Below are 18,469 nucleotides of genomic sequence, written 5' to 3'. Positions count from 1 at the left end.
TTCAAGTTGAGTCCAATCAAGGGCAGCTTGAACTATCTGGGGATTGACATCAATACCTTTACCAGAAATCACATGGCCTAGGTAGGTCACTTCTAGCAACCAAAATTCACAATTGGAGAACTTGGGATAAAGGCGATGCCCTCGAAGTTTCATCAACACCAGCCTTAGATGCTTGGCATGTTCTTGTTCGTTCTTCGAGTAGATGATAATATCATCGAGGTAAACCACGCCTAATTTATCCAACTACTCCATGAAGATCGAATTCATCAAACGAGAGAAGGTGGCTAGAGCCTTGGTTAAACCGAAGGACATGACGGTGTACTCGCATTGGCCATAACGAGTAACAAAGGCCGTTTTTGGAATGTCCCCATTCTTGATCTTGATTTGATGGTAACCCAACCTCAAATCCATCTTGGAGAAGACTGAGGATCCAGCGAGCCGATCATACAAGTCAGTGATCCTAGGGAGCGGATACTTGTTCTTTATGGTAACCAGATTAACTAGTCGATAATCTACAACCATACGATCTGTTCCATCCTTATTCTTAACGAAGGGGACAGGACAAGCCCAAGGAGAAGAGCTAGGGCGAATGAAAACTTTATTCAATGCCTCATCTAGTTGTTTCTTAAGTTCGACTAGCTCTAAGGGTGCAATATTATAGGGTCTTCTGGCTATTGGGATGGTTCCTCGAACAAGATCAATCAAAAACTCTACATCCCTCTCAGGTGGAATGCCTGGCAGTTCTTCTAGAAAGACATCCGGAAAATCACGGACTACCAGAATATCTTCTAGCTCTGGGAGAGGGCTAGCATTGAGGGAATAGAGTTAGCATTTGGCAGCTCGAGTCGAGATATTAACTGTCTCACCCGATGGATGTGTAAGTTGAACATTCCTAGAATGAGTATCAATCTTGGCGTAATGGGTTGACATCCAGTTCATACCCAATATGATATTGATATCTCGAGACTTAAGAGCTATCAAGGATGCTAGGAAGACTCGCCTGTCCACAAGAATTTCATTGTCGTAACTTATCCTAGAGGTTTTCCATTTACTACCAGGAGTTTGAACCACTAATGGGATGGGCATATCACAAAAGGACATGTTATGTAACTACGCATAACTTTCGGAAATGAAAGAATGAGATGACTGATAACCCACAAGTATAGGGGATCGCAACAGTTTTCGAGGGTAGAGTATTCAACCCAAATTTATTGATTCGACTCAAGGGGAAGCGAAAAGAATATTCTCAAGTATTTGCAGTTGAGTTGTCAATTCAACCACACCTGAAAGATTTAGTGTCTGCAGCAAAGTATCAGTAGCAAAGTAGGGTGATAACAGCAGTAGCAACAGTATCCAGTAGCAGCAAAGTAACAACAGTAGCAACAGAGTAACATTAGCAGCAGTGTCAATAGTAGCAGCAAAGTATCGTAGCAAGGACCAGTAGGAAAACTCGTAGGCATTGGATCGATGATGGATGATTATGCCGGATGTGATTCATCATGTAACAGTTATAACACAGAGAGATAAGTAACTAGCTCCCGTTCGTCAATCTAATGTAGGCATGTATTCCGTATGTAGTCATACGTGCTTAGGGAAAAGAACTTGCATGACATCTATTGTCCATCCCTCCCGTGGCAGCCGGGTCCTAATGGAAACTACGGTATATTAAGGTTCTCCTTTTAATAAAGAACCAGACCAACGCATTAACACTTGGTGAATACATGAACTCCTCATACTATGGTCATCTCTGGGAGTGGTTCCGGCTATTGTCACTCCGGGGTTGCCCGGTCATAACACATCGTAGGTGACTACAACTTGCAAGATAGGATCTAAAACACACATATATTGGCGACAACATAATAGGTTCAGATGTGAAATCACGGCACTCGGGCCCTAGTGACAAGCATTAAGCATAGCCAAGTAGTAGCAACATCAATCTCAGAACATAGTGGATACTAGGGATAAATCCCCGTCAAAACTAACTCAATTACATGATAGATCTCATCAAAACCATCACTTTCCAGCAAGCCTACGATGAGATTACTCACGAACGGTGAAGAGCATCATGGAATTGGCGATGGAGGAAGGTTGATGATGACGATGGCGACAATCTCCCCTCTCCGGAGCCCAGAACGGACTCCAGATCTGCCCTCCAGATGAAGAACAGGAGGTGGCAGCGCCTCCGTATCGTAAAACGCGATGAATCCTTCTCTCTGATTTTTTTCGGACGAAACGGAATATATAGAGCTGAGATTGGAGGCGGTGGGGCTCTGTGGGCACTACTAGGAAAAGGCCTGCTAGTGGCACACCTGTTTTGGCTACTAATGGCGCACTACAGGTGCGCCACTAGCATCACGCCATTAGAATTTTTTACTAATGGCGCACCTGTGGTGCGCCATTAGTATCTGGTATACTAATGGCGCACCAGGCTGTGCGCCATTAGTATAGCTCATGGTGCGCCATTAATATATAGTATACTAATGACGCACCAGGCAGTGCGCCATTAGTATAGCTCATGGTGCGCCATTAGTATCTGGTATACTAATGGCGCAGCAGGCAGTGCGCCATTAGTATAGTTCATGGTGCGCCATTAATATCTGGTATACTAATGGCGCACCAGGAAGTGCGCCATTAGTATAGCGCATGGTGCGCCATTAGTATGCCTCCCAGGGGCCATATTTACCCACGTGCTCTGGCTTACTAATGGCGCACTAGTTGACGATGCGCCACTAGTGTGCTTTTGCAGTGCGCCACTAAAGTGCTGAGTGGTGCGCCACTAGTATGAATATTAGGTATTATTTTTTTTCTTTTTTTCAGATATTTGCACAGATTACAAAACATATTACTGCACAGAATATAGAGAGCACAACATATAAACAGCAGATTTATCGAATACATTAGAAGATTAGTCTCCGAATACAATTCATCATATTAGTCTCCGAATTTAAAATACCGAACAAAGTTAGAACATTACAAGTCTCGAGACCGCGAGTAGTGAGTTTGTCTTCACATTACAAGTCGATATCGATCATCTAAACTACCATCACATAGAAGAGAGCTGCGGTCATCACGAGAAAGACACGCAAAATTATCTAAAGTACAACATCATCGACACCAAGCATGTTACTGAAGCCGTGCCTGGAGAATCACATTCACGTCCTTTCCTTGCTACCCGTGTCCTCGTCTTCTTCCACCTGTTGCGGAAAGGTGAGGAACAAATTATGCTCCGGCAGGAATTTGTGCTAGTTCAAATTAGCGTACGGCACGATGAAATCACTTTGAAAGAAAAACTAACATTGTGAAACAAATGCATATTTTGGGAGAACCTCTACAATAAACAAATCATCCAAAGAGCTTTCATATAGAGAAAAGCATAATTACTGACCCCCCTTAGCCCACTACTACTTTATGTGTTGGACAACAAATCGTACGTGACAACTGACAAGACAGTAAGATGTGTTCAATTTTATCAATGTTTATAGGCGACATGGTGTATGATGACATCAAGAATATTCGTACTCATGTCAAAAAAATCATACTGAGAACAATCGATTTACCTCGGTGATAACCTTCCTAGATTTCCACTCAATCTTCGAACTTGAATCAGAGTCTGATCGCTTGGGTTTCTTTGTTACTGGCTCTTCCATATCATCTTCATCTCCATCATCTGCAATCATTTTGTATTTTGTATGGAGGTCAGATTTGCAGTTGGCACTACTATGCCAAATAACCATTTTGTCCAAATAAATATTTCTACACCGCATACTTAATTAAACAAGTCAGAATGGAATTTCAAGGCCCATAATTCAGAAAATGTAAAGTTTCTTTACATTATCTAGTGAACACAGAGAAATGAGAAGTATCTTCGCAAATGAGAGCACTCTATAACATGCAAAATTAAAATTAGTAGAAACAAGGGAAATGTTTACCATCTTCATCACCAAAGCCTTCAAAGTCTTCCATATCATCCATGTCACCCATCTCGATATCATCACCTTCAACATACTCTATCTCACCTTCGTGTATTGGCAAGTGAATCCACAATATATGGGAAAGATTGTGAGGAGTGAGAACATAACAAAATTAGCTTGATTCTCAGAGTCGGTACTGTCTTACTTCTTCCTCTTCTATCGCAGGAGCCAACTCATCTTTTCCATGTCAAGGATAGTATCAAGCTGCTTGAAGGGGAAATTATAAATTTCACCATAGACACCCTTCCTCAGGCGCTCCTTTAGTGCACTTTCTGTGACCCTCGCACTCTTTAAACTGACTTCTTTTGTTGGTGGAGGAAATATCTGTGTAGCAAAATAGTATGTTCAAGTTTGGAGTAATATCGTCGATGTTGTTCTTGGCAGACTTGAACATAACCGATGCAGGTTATCATCATGGGTTGGCTAAAGCTCCAAACGTTCTTCCTGAAATGTAGTCTAGCAACACACACACCTCTTCTAATTTTGATGGTACAATTTGACGTATGCACAACATTCTATTGTTGTCTTCATTCTTGACAGGTACATTCAGGGTGCTCCTTTAAGTGGAAACTCCCTTGCTACCACTACGGATGAGATTGTCACTGTGGACACCCCATCAGAAGTAGCTGGGGCAGTCATGGTCAGTGCCGGCAACAAAACCGCTACAACAGACCCCACCTTCCGGGCCTGTTTCGTTGGACAAGGCTAAAAACAGGTGACTAACACCCAATCAATGCAATGTTCCACATTTGAATTGTGTAAAGGAACTACTGAAACAACATGACATGTTTGAATTTCTGCAAGTAGAGTAAATATATGCATCTTGAAAGGGAAGAGGATGGATACAGGCATGGAGCTTATGGAAGGATGGGAACACAAAGGATTTTGTTGACTCGCGAATTGCGGGGAGCTGCTCACCGGATGAAACTTTACGGTGCATCCATACTGGACTCTTATGTATTCAAGGCAGCCCAAATGCGCGGCCACTCATTTTATCGGGTGTGTCAAAGCGGGAAGGAAACCCTGCAAGTGCATCTTGCAATTTATGACCCAAATTTATAAGTTTCATGCACACATTTCCCACTTTCCACCCTCATAGATACGACCGCATAGTGTATACTGGCTAGCTAACATTTTTACATCTCCAAACATAAAACTAAAATGGTTAAAAAAATATATATCACTGAACATTGGGAGCAAAAACAAAACTTGGCTTAATTGAAGAGAATTGTATGCCAAAAAATATAAAACGAAGTAAAACAGTCATAGGCAGGAATAGTATAACAATAATATATCATGGTTAGTAGGAACCAATTGAACGTACAGAACATCAGTGTGGTAGTATTAATTTGTACAATCCACCTCTATCAAAACATTACTCCACGAAATCAGCTCAGTACACGACTGATAGGAGAAAACATGGACCTGTGCAAATGGTCGCATAGAATCCTATGGATGTACAAACGTGACTCCTGGGCGTGAAGGCATAGCATATTGCTGGGAAGCATGCATGAAAACAGACGACCTGACAGGAGCACCAGCTTGACCAGGACTATAGGGTGGCATAACACCATCTGGAGGCCTGTAGCCAACTGCATTAGGTGATTGAGCCGACGACCAGGGCCCAGGCATGTGCTGAGCCATCGGATGAGGCTGCTGCTGTTCAACAGGAACATGAGACATTTGTGGCGACCCAAGCTGGGGGAACTCAGTGTTGTAGGTAACAACAGGAGTATACAAAGGTTGAATGGTGTACGCGCCTCCATTAAAACCAAATCCAGGATCAAATCTTTGCATATACCTGAAATGGCCATTCAACAGTGAGGAAACTTGTCATAAAAATTCAGTCAAAAAAGGATATGTATGTCCTTGTAATGAAAATGAGAATATGATTATAGAGGCGATGGCGACATGAGGAGCGGCAACTCTTCAGCTAGAAGAGGAGTGGCTGCGGCGCGAGGAGAATTACGAAGCGAAGGCACCCTCGTGAAGCAGAAGAAGGACATGCATGGGGGCAGCCCATAAATAACAGATATGTGGACGTTAGGGACACATGAATGTTCTAGATGGATGCCTAGATGGCTTGGTAAAGCTGGTTCCACACGAGCTAGAAATCCCCATATACATGACATGCAAACATCATCTTCCCGGACACCATACTCCCCCTACAGCCACGACATGGAGGCTCGCTGCTGTGGCGACTGTGAAACTTCACGCTCCTGCTGCAACGATCTTAACTGTAACTCCAGCTTCACTTCTCCCTCACTCTGCTCTCTGTAATTCTATCCCTCATATGCAATGTGTTGGGCTCGGGTGTCCAATTGCATACTTAATGCCAGGTTCTAGGTGCCCGCCTAGGCCCATCGCCCGCCTAGCGCACTGTCCCTTTTTGAACCTTGGAAACCATTGCAATAAATATGCATAAAAATCCCGACAGGGAGTCAATGGAAAACTTTGTGAGGACTTTTCAGTTTCTCAGGAAAAAAGTAAACTGAACTCTGCCTATTTGATCTGAATTTTGCCGCTACCAATCAAACCAAATGAGATGGCAAAAATCAAGTAGATCTAGTTCCCTGCCCCCAACATGCACACCTTCCATCAACTAAAAGTTGCATCATCTTTAATTACGAGTAGATAAAATAGCCATTTATGAGCATAAGTTATCTTCTGTCCATATTGTGCAATATTATTGTAGCCTTGGTTAGCATATTTTTGATTTTCTCATATGAATAGAACCAAACTCCACCCTTATGTTAGTTTTTTGGTTGCATGGAAGGCACACACTTTTATTACAACTGCATTTTGACTAAGCACTTATGATCATACCAGACGAATCTTGCCAGCTTAATTTTTTAGAAAAGCACTAAACTACAAATGGTGAATGTGTTGCAAACATCCAACATGCTGGGAAAACTGCTAAAATACTGTGAGCTGACGTGAAACTCTTTGATGAGATCCATACTCAACATATCCATCACACCAATATGACCTTTTCGCCCACCTACTATCATGTAGCGACCATTTGAGGTGTATTCTAGAGTATAAGGACCAAGTTCTGCATAAAAAAGCTAGTTAGCTCCCTTACGATTTTCATAAATTATAAGGGAAGTTGAAACTCAGCATTCATCAATGGGGCAATATAGATATAAGATATATATCTGTCAGAACATACAAGCAGAGAAAAACACTCGCCTATCATCATGCAAATAAGTAAAACTGTTTAATGACAAAATTCTGATAGTGTCAATAACTCTATGTACACAATAAGAAGAGTATAAGTCTTACAAAGACAAACCAAATAAATATCAGGAAATAAAATACTTGAATTTGGAAATGCTAATCAGCTAACTGTACCACACAAGAACATAAGTATCATCAATGGTGTTTTACATCAACATCTGTATTGTATGTATTTTCTATTGGTACTGGATCATGTAACAATTGTCGCACAGCTTCAGAGAACACAAAAAAATTACATATTTACCAGGTAAGATCATATCAAATGGTTTTCTTGAACTCAAAATGTCAACGCTACTACCAAGGTCTTGCTGTGTATATCTATATGTCTTTTCCAAACCTTTAGGCTCCAAGTAGCCCCCCTCAATAGGTAAAAACCACTGCAAATTGAGTTAGCAACAAATCAGTAAAATTGAAAGTCTCCCATGTTTACAAAAGTCAATTTCGAAATATGTTAAGTACGAAGATCAGGAAGCATAAGGTAAAAAAAGATACAGCAGGAAATTTCAAAGGGTCCAGTGGTATATTGCTGCCAATAAGCACCATAAGTTTATGCAATAGTCCATCAAAGAGGCACAAAAATAATACTCCCTCCGTCCGGAAATACTTGACATAAGAATGGATGTATCTAGATGTATTTTAGTTCTAGATGCATCCTTTTTTATTCATTTGTGCGACAAGTAATTCCGGATGGAGGGAGTAGATATGTCGATCGTTACTCATGAGGTAGTATGAAATAACCTAAAGGAACTCCAAAAAGAGTATCACCAATACAATAATTTTACTTCCTACACAGTACATACATACGAAAAATACCAAGCAATCTTTCATTGACTGGCACCTCTTTGGGAAGAACACCAGATAAACCCATGTCACATTACACATGTGGGGTCAATCCTATAAATATAAGTCCATTACTTCATCCAAACAGATCCACATTATGCCAGTGAACAACTAAAGACCATTGGAAAACTAAAGATGAGCTATATGATAGAATACCATATTGTAGTAATTCAACAGTACAGAATACCAGATTCCATCGTATCATGCTCACTGTTATTCAGCTATTTATATGTGTTTGCCGCAACAAATTCAGAGACATTCTACACCAAATCCACACTACCACACCTTTTCAGCCTGCGCAGCAGCTTTGGCAGATATTCCGATTAGCTTCTCTTTTCCAGCGAGCTGCCCTTTCAATTTCTTATCACACAGAGCCTGCAACGAAATCGCATTGAAACAAAAAATGCCAATACACGCTTTTCAATCAGATGAAATAGCAAAGCAACGAGCACTCGACTCAACGAGTACACTTGTAGGTCCTGGAGCATCTTCATCTTGAGGGTGATCTTTTCTCTTCTAACCTGTTGTATGAACCCACAATTGAGGACAATGAGTAAAAAATTGTACTGACAACTTTTCATTCAGACAGCTAAAAGAGACGCTTGAGAGTAGAATTTCGGTAGAAGTATTACCCTCTCAGCAAGGCTGTGGCTGTCGGTGGCCTGGCCTATCCTGGCCCGGACGTGGACGTAGTCCCTGGGCGGCACGTCCGCCGCCGACTGCTTGGACTTGGAGCCCTTGCCCTTGGCCTGCTTCCGGCGCCTCTCCCCGTCGGCCAACCCGTCGCTAGTCGTGGCCGCCTCCTCCTCCACCTTGGGCCTCACTGTCTCGTCCTCAATTTTGCATTTCTTCGAGTCCGGCCCCGTCGCCTCCCCCATCTGCAAACCAAATTCCGGCGTCACCTTCAGGTAGAACCTTAACCAACCAGCAAGCTAATGCAAGGCAGAATTTTCTCAACAACCGAAAAAAAGTCCATGGAAACAGAGCACACCTTGGCGAAGGTGGTCGCGACCTCCTTGCCCTTGGCGGCGCCCGCGGCGGGCACCTTCCGCTTCTTGGCATTCGCGCCGTACGCCCACGCCGGGTCGGAGACGGAGGAGCCCTCGCGGGACGCGGTGGAGAGCTCGCCGCCGCCCCCCTCAGCGGGCCCGAACTGGCCGCCGTTTCAGAAGCCGTGCATCCCGGCCGCCCGGTCCCCGAACATGGCGGCGAGCCCGGCGGCGCCCGCGCCGCCGGTGCCGCAGAGCGTCTCGAAGGAGCCGGCTTTGAGGCCTGGCACGCCGAAGTCGAGCCCCGCGGTGCCCACGAGCAGGCCGGAGACGTAGTCGCCGTCCATCTCCCTGGCCGGCCGACCGACCGATGGAGGAGCAGAGGAGAAGATGAGGACGAGAGGAACTGGTCGACCTGCGTGACCGGATCGTCGGCCTGCTGCTGCTTCTGCGCGTCCGGCTGGTGGTCGTCGGCGAGGTCGGGCGAGGAGGAGACCCTGCGCGCCGAGGAGTTGGCCGAGGAGGAGGAGGAGAGGAGAACAGAGACCCTAGCGGTGGTGGTGGTTGGGGCCGGGGGAGGAGAGGATGAGGATGAGAGAGGGCTTGCTAGGTTTGGGGTCGTGGGTGGCAGGGAGATTTTTTTTTTGCAAAACTACTAATGGCACACCACCAGCTGGTGCTCCATTACTAACCAGGGTTACTAATGGCGCACCAACTGGTGGTGTGCCATTAGTAGTTTTAAAAAATTTTTATAGTAGTGGCGCACCACCTACAGATGCGCCATTAATAACCCTGGTTACTAATGGCGCACCAGCTGGTGGTGCGCCATTAGTAGTTTTGCAAAAAAAAATAGTAGTGGCGCACCACCTACAAATCCGCCATTAGTAATCCTGTTACTAATGGCGCACCAGCTGGTGGTGCGCCATTAGTTGCTTTGCAAAAAAAATAGTAGTGGTGCACCGAGTGTGTGGTGCGCCATTAGTGTCCACCACACTAATGGCACACCTGCACATGGTGCGCCACTGCTATATAGTAGTGGCGCACTACTTGTCTGGAGCACCATTAGTGTCTATATCATCTATAGCCCTTTTCCAAGTAGTGGGGCCCCACAAGCCTGCCAGGCGCGGCCACCCCCCCTGGCCTGCCAGGCGCGGCCACCCCCCCTGGGCTTGTGGCCCACTAGCTCACCTCCTCCGGTGGATCTTTGCACAGGTATTATTCATTAATTCTAGAAAAATTCTCTGGAAATTTTCAGGTCATTCTAAGAACTTTTATTTCTGCAAAAAAACAACACCATGGCAATTCTGCTAAAAACAGCGTTAGTCCGGGTTAGTTCCATTCAAATCATGCAAATTAGAGTCCAAAACAAGGGCAAAAGAGTTCGGAAAAGTAGATACGACGGAGACGTATCAACTCCCCCAAGCTTAAAGCCTTTCTTGTCCTCAAGCAATTCAGTTGACAAACTGAAAGAGACAAAAGAAAAACTTTGGCGAACTCTGTTTGATCTTGTTGTTGCAACTATGTCTAACTCATAACCAGAATTTCAGCAAGATCACAAGCAAACCACATAAGCAAATGACATCAAGGTCTCACGGTAAACTCATGTCAATGGCATAATCAACTAGCGAGCAAATAATAATAAGCCTCAAATGTCAACACTTCAATCAAAACAACATGAAGCAATACGAACACATGGTATCTCGCTAGCTTTTTCTGAGACCGCAAAACATAAATGCAGAGCACCTTGAAAGACCAAGGGCTGAATAAACATTGTAATTCATGGCAATGAAGATCCAGTCACAGTCATACTCAACACAGTTAAAAGCAAAGCATAAAAACGACAGAGGTGCTCTCTAATTGGTGCTTTTATAAGAGGAGGATGACTCAACAGGAACATAAATAGACAGGCCCTTCGCAGAGGGAAGCATTGATTTGCAGAGGTGCCAGAGCTCAAGCTTTGAAAACAGAGATAATAATTTTGGGTGGCATGCTTTTGATTGTCAACGCAATGACTAAGAGTTCTCAACATCTTCCACACTACACATGCTATAGGAGGTTCCCAAATAGAAAAGTAAAGTTTTGACTCCCCCACCACCAATCAATTTCACTCCACGACTAGTCGAATCCTCGGGTGCCGTGCATACCAACATCAATCCTGGGGGAGTTTTGTTTGCAATTATCATTTCGATTTGAGTATGGAACTGGGAATTCCAATTACCGGCCCCTTTCTCGTGAATGATAGTGAATAAACACATATCGAGGATAACACGCCTAGCATGGAAGATACTGATAGCCCCCTGTCACCACATGAGCGGTTCGGGCATGCAAAACAGATTATTTCTTGAATGTTTAGAGAGTGGCAGATGCAAATTTACATGGAACGGCAGGTAGATACCACATATAGGTAGGTATGGTGGACTCATATGGAACAACTTTGGGTTTGTGGAAGTGGATGCACAAGCAGTATTCCCGCTTAGTACAAGTGAAGGCTAGCAAAAGACTGGGAAGCGACCAACTAGAGAGCGACAACAGTCATCAAAATGCATTGAGACTAACTAACATTGAGTGCAAGCATGAGTAGGACATAAATCACCATGAACATGAATATCATAGAGGCTATGTTGATTTTGTTTCAACCACATGCGTGAACATGCGCCAAGTCAAGACACTTGAATCATTTAAAGGAGGATACCATCCTATCATACTACGACACAGTCATCTTAACATTCATGTGGGCATCCAAGACAAACCATATAAGCTCCGAGGTAAGTAAGCATGGCATCAGAAACTATGATCTCTAAGTTGTCATTGCAAACACGTTTCTCTCACGACAAAGCTGAATTAGGCATGATGAGCTAGTCATATTTACAAAAACAAAATAGATCGATTTCATACCAGCTTTTCCAGGCTCAGTCACTTCATCATGTATCGTCATTATTCACTTTCACTTGCACGACTGAACGATGTGAACAATAATAAGAGTTCTCGTGCATTGGACTATGCTGGAATTCCCCCAAGCTTAGGCTTTTGGCCTAAGTTGGTCTACTCCCATGGAGGGAAATAACCAGCTCCAGGGTACTCTGAAGTGGACTGAGGATGCCATTGATGTGTGAGCTCCTCTGGCTCCCACTGATAAACTTGCGTCTGGTACTCGACTGGTGGCTCAGGCACGAGCACCAGTGGTTGGGCTAAGCCCCAATATGCGTTGATGTACGAGGGCATAATAATGTACCTTTGTGCATGAACATTGAACAAATAAGGAGCAGGCAAAGTAATAGTCTCACACTACTGAAATTCAGAAATTTGCCGTCTGCCATGGCAGACGGCAAAGCGGGCAACCACGGACAGCAAAGGCTTTGCCATCGGTCAGCAGACGGCAAACTAGACGGTAAAAAAATCCGGTGAAGAGGTTCTTTGCTGTCTTCTTTTGTAAATCGGAAGACAAAGATTCTTTGCCATGAGGGGGCAGACGGCAAATTAACTGGGATGGCATATACTACAACGTCCCCGTTAAATGTTAACGACTGGCGTCTTCTCTTTGTCGTCTGCCATCCCCCCTTTGCCATGTGGGGGCAGACGGCAAAGTGGGGAGAGAGGGGGGGCTGGTTCACCCCTTTGCCGTCTGCCAACCCCCCTTTGCCATGTGGGGGAAAACGGCAAAGAGGGGAGAGAGGGTGTCTAATTCACCCATTTGCCGTCTCGCCACCCCCCTTTTTCATGTGGGGGCAGACGGCAAAGAGGGCAGACAGAGGGGGCAGGTTCCCCTCTTTGCCGTCTGCCCACCCCCTTTGCCATGTGGGGGCAGACGGCAAAGAGGGGAACTTGACACATTTTAATTTATTTTTTATTGTATCCAGCATTTTTAACAGTAATCAGGATATATATATATATATATATATATATATTACATAAATAAATTTCTTTTCATACTCATAACCATATTAAAATAACTCTCATCCATAGTGCGTACATATTATGCAAGTTGCATCCGTACCAAACCATATATTACACCAGTTTCATCCACATACATAGTTTCAATACAAGCCATGGTACTAGAAATCATCTTCAAGCATTCCATCAATATAATCCAAGCTTCCCGTGAAGTGAAGTTAATCTGCAAAATGAAAAATAAGAAAGTTAGAAGAATAATACTAGATTAAGAAGTGTATATATAGGTTATTTCGGAGAGAAATTAGCTAAGTATAGACCATTTAGGAGCTAAATAAGCTAATTATGTCATTTAGGTGGAACCCTAGCTATCTATAGGTCGTTTCGGAGCTAAGTTGGGTAAAGTAGGTCATTCCGGAGCAAACTATGCTTATTAAGCCATTTTTGGATCTAGCTAGGCTAATTATACGCCATTTAATACCTAAGTTAGGGGGAATAGGTCATCTTGCAGCTACGTAGGCCTTATTATGTCATTTAGGAGAGAACTTAGCTAACTGTAGGTCATTTTTTTATTAAATAGGTCATTTTGGAGCTAACAAAGCTAATTACGTCATTTTGTAGGATAATTAGCCAATTTAGCCTTTCTTGGATGAGTCTAAGCTACGTAGAAGAAGAGAAAGAGAAGAAGAAGTAAACTAAGGAGGAGGAGGAGGAGGAGAAGGAGAAGGAAGAGGAGAGGAAGAAGAAAAGAAGAAGGAGAAGGAGAAGGAGGAAGAAGGAGGAAGAAGAAGGAGAAGGAGGAGTTCCTTCTCCTTCTCCTTATCCTCCTCCTTCTCCTTCTTCTTCTTCTCTTCTTCTTTTTTTCTTCTTCCTTCCTTTCATTTTCCTCTTTCTTCTCCTCATGTCCCCTTCTTCGGGCTAAATTGGCTAAGAATGCCTTTTTGGAGCTAATTATGTCATTTCGAGGATAATTAGCTAAGTATAGGTCATGTTTTATTAAATAGACCATTTTGGAGCTAACTAAGCTAATTATGTCATCTAGGTGGAACCCTAGCTAACTATAGGTCGTTTCGTAGCTAACTTGGGTAAAATAGGTCATTCCGGAGCAAACTATGCTTATTAAGCCATTTTGGATCTAGCTAGGCTAATTATAAGCCATTTAATACCTAAGTTAGGGGGAATAGGTCATCTCGTAGCTACGTAACCGTTATTATGTCATTTAGGAGAGAACTTAGCTAACTGTAGGTCATTTTTTATTAAATAGGTCATTTTGGAGCTAACTAAGCTAATTATGTCATTTCGTAGGATAATTAGCCAGTTTAGCCTTTCTTGGATGAGTCTAAGCTACGTAGAAGAAGAGAAAGAGAAGAACAAGTAAAACAAGAAGGAGGAGGAGAAGGAGAAGGAAGAGCAGAAGAAGAAGAAAGGAAGAAGGACAAGGAGAAGGAGGAAGAAGGAGGAAGAAGAAGGAGAAGGAGGAGCTGCTTCTCCTTCTTCTCCTCCTTCTTCTCCTTCTCCTTATCTTCCTCATTCTCCTTCTTCTTCTCTTCTTCTTCTTCTACTTCTTCCTTCCTATCATTTTTCCTCATTCTTCTCCTCTTCTCCCCTTCTTCGGGCTAAACATGCTAAGAATGCCTTTTTGGAGCTAATTATGTCATTTCAAGGATAACTAGCTAAGTATAGGTCATGTTTTATTAAATAGACCATTTAGGAGCTAACTAAGCTACGTATGTCATCTAGGTGGAACCCTAGCTAACTATAGGTCGATTCGGAGCTAACTTGCGTAAAATAGGTCATTCTGGAGCAAACTATGCTTATTAAGGCATTTTGGATCTAGCTAGGCTAATTATAGGCCATTTAATACCTAAGTTAGGGGGAATAGGTCATCTTGCAGCTACGTAAGCCTTATTATGTCATTTAGGAGCACTCTTAGCAAACTGTAGGTCGTTTTTTATTAAATAGGTCATTTTGGAGCTAACTAAGCTAAATATGTCATTTCGTAGGATAATTAGCCAATTTAGCCTTTCTTGGATGAGTCTAAGCTACGTAGAAGAAGAGAAAGAGAAGAAGAAGTAAAAGAAGGAGGAGGAGGAGGAGGAGGAGGAGAAGGAAGAGGAGAAGAAGAAGAAAAGAAGAAGGAGAAGGAGGAGGAGGAAGGAGGAAGAAGAAGGAGAAGGAGGAGCTTCTTCTCCTCCTTCTTCTCCTTCTTGTTATCCTCCTCCCTCTCCTTCTTCTCCTCTTCTTCCTCTTCCTTCCTTTCATTTTTCATCTTTCTTCTCCTCTTGTCCCCTTCTTCGGGCTAAATTGGCTAAGAATGCCTTTTTGGAGCTAATTATGTCTTTTCGAGGATAATTAGCTAAGTATAGGTCATGTTTTATTAAATAGAGCATTTAGGAGCTAACTAAGCTAATTATGTCATCTAGGTGGAACCCTAGCTAACTATAGGTCGTTTCGGAGCTAACTTGGGTAAAATAGGTCATTCCGGAGCAAACTATGCTTATTAAGCCATTTCGGATCTAGCTAGGCTAATTATAGGCCATTTAATACCTAAGTTAGGGGGAATAGGTCATCTTGCAGCTACGTAACCCTTATTATGTCATTTAGGAGAGAACTTAGCTAACTGTAGGTCATTTTTTATGAAATAGGTCATTTTGGAGCTAACTAAGCTAATTATGTCATTTCGTAGGATAATTAGCCAATTTAGCCTTTCTTGGATGAGTCTAAGCTACGTAGAAGAAGAGAAAGAGAAGAAGAAGTAAAAGAAGAAGGAGGAGGAGAAGGAGAAGGAAGAGCAGAAGAAGAAGAAAGGAAGAAGGAGAAGGAGAAGGAGGAAGAAGGAGGAAGAAGAAGGAGAAGGAGGAGCTGCTTCTCCTTCTTCTCCTCCTACTTCTCCTTCTCCTTATCCTCCTCATTCTCCTTCTTCTTCTCTTCTTCTTCTTCTTCTTCTTCCTTCCTATCATTTTTCCTCATTATTCTCCTCTTCTCCCCTTCTTCGGGCTAAACATGCTAAGAATGCCTTTTTGGAGCTAATTATGTCATTTCAAGGATAACTAGCTAAGTATAGGTCATGTTTTATTAAATAGACCATTTAGGAGCTAACTAAGCTACTTATGTCATCTAGGTGGAACCCTAGCTAACTATAGGTCGTTTCGGAGGTAACTTGCGTAAAATAGGTCATTCTGGAGCAAACTATGCTTATTAAGCCATTTTGGATCTATCTAGGCTAATTATAGGCCATTTAATACCTAAGTTAGGGGGAATAGGTCATCTTGCAGCTACGTAAGCCTTATTATGTCATTTAGGAGAGAACTTAGCAAACTGTAGGTCGTTTTATATTAAATAGGTCATTTTGGAGCTAACTAAGCTAAATATGTCATTTCGTAGGATAATTAGCCAATTTAGCCTTTCTTGGATGAGTCTAAGCTACGTAGAAGAAGAGAAAGAGAAGAAGAAGTAAAAGATGGAGGAGGAGGAGGAGGAGGAGGAGGAGATGGAAGAGGAGAAGAAGAAGAAAAGAAGAAGGAGAAGGAGGAGGAGGAAGGAGGAAGAAGAAGGAGAAGGAGGAGCTTCTTCTCCTTCTTCTCCTCCTTCTTCTCCTTCTTGTTATCCTCCTCCCTCTCCTTCTTCTCCTCTTCTTCCTCTTCCTTCCTTTCATTTTTCCTCTTTCTTCTCCTCTTGTCCCCTTCTTCGGGCTAAATTGGCTAAGAATGCCTTTTTGGAGCTAATTATGTCATTTCGAGGATAATTAGCTAAGTATAGGTCATGTTTTATTAAATAGAGCATTTAGGAGCTAACTAAGCTAATTATGTCATCTAGGTGGAACCCTAGCTAACTATAGGACGTTTCGGACCTAACTTGGGTAAATTAGGTCATTCCGGAGCAAACTATGCTTATTAAGCCATTTTGGATCTAGCTAGGCTAATTATAGGCCATTTAATACCTAAGTTAGGGGGAATAGGTCATCTTGCAGCTACGTAACCCTTATTATGTCATTTAGGAGAGAACTTAGCTAACTGTAGGTCATTTTTTATGAAATAGGTCATTTTGGAGCTAACTAAGCTAATTATGTCATTTCGTAGGATAATTAGCCAATTTAGCCTTTCTTGGATGAGTCTAAGCTACATAGAAGAAGAGAAATAAAATAATAAGTAAAAGAAGGAGGAGGAGGAGGAGGAGGAGGAGGAGAAGGATAAGGAAGAGGAGAAGAAGAAGAAAAGAAGAAGGAGAAGGAGAAGAAGGAAGAAGGAGGAAGAAGAAGGAGAAGGAGGAGCTCCTTCTCCTTCTTCCCCTCTTTCTTCTCCTTCTCCTTATCCTCCTCCTTCTCCTTCTCCTTCTCTTCTTGTTCTTCTTCCTTCCTTTCATTTTTCCTCTTTCTTCTCCTCTTGTCCCCTTCTTTGGGCTAAATTGGCTAAGAATGCCTTTTTGGAGCTAATTATGTCATTTCAAGGATAATTAGCTAAGTATAGGTCATGTTTTATTCAATAGACCATTTAGGAGCTAACTAAGCTAATTATGTCATCTAGGTGGAACCCGAGCTAACTATTGGTCGTTTCGGAGCTAACTTGGGTAAAATAGGTCATTCCGGAGCAAACTATGCTTATTAAGTCATTTTGGATCTAGCTAGGTTAATTATAGGCCATTTAATACCTAAGTTAGGGGGAATAGGTCATCTTGCAGCTACGTAAGCCTTATTATGTCATTTAGGAGAGAACTTAGCTAATTGTAGGTCATTTTTTATTAAATAGGTCATTTTGGAGCTAAGTAAGCTAATTATGTCATTTCGTAGGATAATTAGCCAATTTAGCATTTCTTGGATGAGTCTAAGCTACGTAGAAGAAGAGAAAGAGAAGAAGAAGTAAAAGAAGGAGGAGGAGGAGGAGAAGGAAAAGGAAGAGGAGAAGAAGAAGAAAAGAAGAAGGAGAAGGAGAAGGAGGAAGAAGAAGGAGAAGGATGAGCTCCTTCTCCTTCTTCTCCTCCTTCTTCTCCTTCTGCTTATCCTCCTCCCTCTCCTTCTTCTTCTTCTCCTCTTTTTCTTCTTACTTCCTTCCATTTTTCCTCTTTCTTCTCCTGTTGTCCCCTTCTTCGGGCTAAATTGGCTAAGAATGCCTTTTTGGAGCTAATTATGTCATTTCGAGGATAATTAGCTAAGTATAGGTCATGTTTTATTAAATAGACCATATAGGAGCTAACTAAGCTAATTATGTCATCTAGGTGGAACCCTAGCTAACTATAGGTCGTTTCGGAGCTAACTTTGGTAAAATAGGTCATTCCGGAGCAAACTATGCTTATTAAGCCATTTTGGATCTAGCTAGGCTAATTATACGCCATTTAATACCTAAGTTAGGGGGAATAGGTCATCTTGCAGCTACGTAAGCCTTATTATGTCATTTAGGAGAGAACTTAGCTAACTGTAGGTCATTTTTTATTAAATAGGTCATTTTGGAGCTAACTAAGCTAATTACGTCATTTTGTAGGATAATTAGCGAATTTAGCCTTTCTTGGATGAGCCTAAGCTACGTAGAAGAAGAGAAAGAGAAGAAG

General features: G+C 42.6%; 1 pseudogene; it reads right to left on the bottom strand.

Moving 5' to 3' along the window:
* Positions 1–8,327: 8,327 nt before the first annotated feature.
* On the bottom strand, positions 8,328–9,387 carry LOC123426154 (annotated as a pseudogene).
* Positions 9,388–18,469: the final 9,082 nt, after the last annotated feature.

Source organism: Hordeum vulgare, chromosome 2H (genome assembly GCF_904849725.1).
Source record: "Hordeum vulgare subsp. vulgare chromosome 2H, MorexV3_pseudomolecules_assembly, whole genome shotgun sequence".
In the NCBI taxonomy this organism is placed as follows: Eukaryota; Viridiplantae; Streptophyta; class Magnoliopsida; order Poales; family Poaceae; genus Hordeum; species Hordeum vulgare.
Note: the sequence above shows the minus strand (reverse complement) of the source record. Positions and strands in the feature narration are given on the sequence as shown.